General features: G+C 39.8%; 1 pseudogene; it reads right to left on the reverse strand.

Annotated features, from left to right (window-relative positions):
• Positions 1-1544: 1544 nt before the first annotated feature.
• On the reverse strand, positions 1545-1990 carry LOC115854377 (large ribosomal subunit protein eL30 pseudogene; annotated as a pseudogene).
• Between the last annotated feature and the right edge of the window lie 709 nt (positions 1991-2699).

Consider the following 2699-nt stretch of genomic DNA (forward strand, 5'->3'; position numbering starts at 1 on the left):
CACCAATGAATTCAATGAAGTTGCAGGATACAAAATTAATATACAGAAATCTGTTTCATTTCTATGTACTAATAATAAACTATCAGAAATAGAAATTAAGAACACAATCCCATTTATAATTGCATCAGAAAGATGCAATTATAGGAATAAATTATAGGTGCAATTATAGGAATAAATTAAAGATGCAATTATAGGAATTATAGGAATAAATCTAACTAAGGAGATAAAGGACTTGTACTTGGAAAACTATAAGATGACACAAATACAGTAGATGGAAAGATAGATTGTGCTCATGGATTGAAAGAATTAATATTGTTTAAATGACCAAACTACCGAAGGCAATCTACAGGTTCAACGCAATCTCTATCAAAATGCCAAAGGCATTCTTCCACAGAACAAGAACAAATACTACATCAAACTAAAAAGCTTTTGTACATTGAAGGAAACTATCAACAAAACAAAAACACAGCCTACTGAATGGGAGAAGATATTTGCAAATGATATATCTTATAAGGGTTTAATATCTAAAATATACAAAGAACTCATACAACTCAATATCAAAAAAAACAAACAACCCGGGACTTCCCTGGGGGTCCAGTGGTTAGGAATCTGCATCCCAATGCAGGGGATGTGGGTTCGATCCCTGGTCCGGGAACTAAGATCTCACGTGCCACGGGGCAACGAAGCCCGCGCGTCACAACTACTGAGCTCACGCGCTTCAACTAGAGCCCGTGTACCGCAACCTACAGAGCCTACGTGCCCTGGAGACCACATGCCACAACTAGAGAGAAGCCTGCGCATAGCAACGAAAGATCCCATGTGCTGCAACTAAGACCCAATGCAGCCAAATAAATAAATACTAAATAAAATAAAATAATGGGTAGAGGATCTGAAAAGACATTTTTCCAAAAAAAGACATACAGATAGGCAACAGGCACATGAGAAGTTGCTCGAGATCACTAATCATCGGGAAGTGAAAATCAAAACCACAATGAGATGTCACCTCACATCTGTCAGAATGGCTATTATCAAAAAAACAACAAAGTAGAAGTGTTGGTGAGGGTGTAGAGAAAAGGGAACCCTTGTGCCCTGTTGGTGGGAATGTAAATGTCTAGAGCCAGTCAAAACAATTGTTTCCTAAAGTTGCTTCAGTTAGTTGTTTTCTTCCCTATTGCTTTCAGTGTGGTGATGTTATTCATTTGTCATACTGTTGGGTTCATCTGTTACTGTTTGAATAACTTTGGGTGTTCCCCCTGCATCCTGGTTGCATCTATTTATTTAGTCAGCTTTGGGGTATGTGAAATATTGTCATAGCTCTATGAGTCAGAGCTACACAAAAAGTCAGAGAAATTCCAATGGTCTTTCTCTTTTCCACCCTGTCTTCGTTTCCCTTTCTTTCTGCCTTGTTCACACCTACCCCCTGCAGATAACCAAGCCCATTAGCTTCTGGTTTATTCTTACTGTATTCCTTCTGCTCAAATGAGTAGACACATGCATAGTTTATTATGTCCCTTTGAAAAACATCTTTATCTTTCTTTTTTTAAAACAAGCTCTGGCCAGTTTTATTAAAGAAAAATTGTGCCCGAGTTACTTTACACCAGCCTGTTCCGGCATGCTTCTAATGATATCAGAATCACCTGGATCAATGATAGCAAGTGTCCATACTCTGTAGTATTTTCCACACGCTGTGCCCAATTCAATATTATTGCCACTGTAGTGATGGACACCAGTTTTGGCCAACATGGCATAATACTCTATTTCAGATTTCCTCAAGGCTGGGCAGTTGTTGGCAAGGATGACCAGTTTCGCTTTGCCATGCCGGATTATTTTCAGAGTCCGCTTGTACCCCAGCACGTACTTTCCACTTTTCACAACCAGTTGGAGCCTAGAGTTGATCGACTCCAGTGACATTTTCATCTTCTTTGCGGCCACCATCTTCCTGCCTTAGGTGCGGGACACCCCCAGCCCACTGCAGCCGCCAAGATGGCCGGAGAGCAAGAAAAGGCCATACTTATCTTGATAGATATTTCTCCCAAGAAGATACACAGATTGCCAACAAACACATGAAAGGATGCTCAACATCACCAATCATTAGAGAAATGCAAATCAAAACTACAATGAGGTATCACCTCACACCAGTCAGAATGGCCATCATCAAAAACTCTACAAACAATAAATGCTGGAGAGGGTGTGGAGAAAAGGGAACCCTCTTGCACTGCTGGTGGGAATGTAAATTGATACAGCCACTATGGAGAACAGTATGGAGGTTCCTCAAAATACTGAAAATAGAACTACCATATGACCCAGCAATCCCACTACTGGGCATATACCCTGAGAAAACCATAATTCAAAAAGAGTCATGTACCACAATATTCATTGCAGCACTATTTACAATAGCCAGGACATGGAAGCAACCTAAGTGTCCATTGACAGATGAATGGATAAAGAAGATGTGGCACATATATACAATGGAATGTTACTCAGCCATAAAGAGAAACGAAATTGAGTTATTTGTTGTGAGATGGATGGACCTAAAGACTTCATACAGATTGAAGTAAGTCAGAAAGAGAAAAATAAATACTATATGCTAACACATATATATGGAATCAAAAAAAAAAAGGTTCTGAAGAACCTAGGGGCAGGACAGGAATAAAGACACAGACATAGAGAATGGACTTGAGGACGTGGGGAGGGGGAAG

This window comes from Globicephala melas, chromosome 6 (assembly GCF_963455315.2).
Source record: "Globicephala melas chromosome 6, mGloMel1.2, whole genome shotgun sequence".
NCBI lineage: Eukaryota > Metazoa > Chordata > Mammalia > Artiodactyla > Delphinidae > Globicephala > Globicephala melas.